The sequence below is a fragment of the Morone saxatilis genome, unplaced genomic scaffold (assembly GCF_004916995.1).
Source record: "Morone saxatilis isolate NCDOM2014 unplaced genomic scaffold, NCSU_SB_2.0 Contig6, whole genome shotgun sequence".
Lineage (NCBI taxonomy): Eukaryota > Metazoa > Chordata > Actinopteri > Moronidae > Morone > Morone saxatilis.
Window position 1 is genome coordinate 9,288,652 of NW_023340206.1, and position 573 is coordinate 9,289,224.

Genomic DNA, 573 nt, shown 5'->3' on the forward strand with positions numbered 1-573 from the left:
GTGTGGATGAGAGAAATATGCCTTTCAGTATTAGGGGTCAGAAAGAAAGAAAAATGCTGACCAAGCTGTGTTGTGACAAATGGTGTATCTCCACGACTCTAAACTTGAAAGCCTGCTACATCTCGAGTTTCTACTTGCCAAACTAAGTCCGAACCTTGACTGTGCCTTCAGTTAAAACCTAGTCTACACCCTGTTCTTTCGCCCACTTTTTTTGTGGCCCGTCCATTTCAGACCTTGTAAGGATTATCGAAAGCTTTAAACTCCTCTGGCCAAGTGTACTCCTGTTGTCTTCCTCACAAAAGAGAAGGCTCTCTGTTTATAAGATGTCGCCGAGTGTTAGCGTCTCACTTTGTTGGCCTCAGAGAGGATCTCAAACAACACAGCCTTGGGTTATGTCATTTCTGGAGCGTGTGCAGCAGTGTTTTGTTTGGCAAGGGTGGCTTAACCTGTGCTGGGTAACTCATGTTTCATGTTTAATTTAAACAGATTTGATGTTGGGGATTATTGGTGTTTATTAGCCAGAAGCCACACCATTTCCAAACTATTTGACAGAATTTTGAAGCCTGTATATTT

At 42.6% G+C, this 573-nt stretch overlaps 1 protein-coding gene across 1 annotated transcript in view; it reads left to right on the forward strand.

Annotated features, from left to right (window-relative positions):
* Positions 1-573, forward strand: part of LOC118339810 (gap junction gamma-1 protein-like) — a gene marked incomplete at its 5' end in the record, with an annotated part of 11,411 nt that overhangs the window by 2,271 nt on the left and 8,567 nt on the right.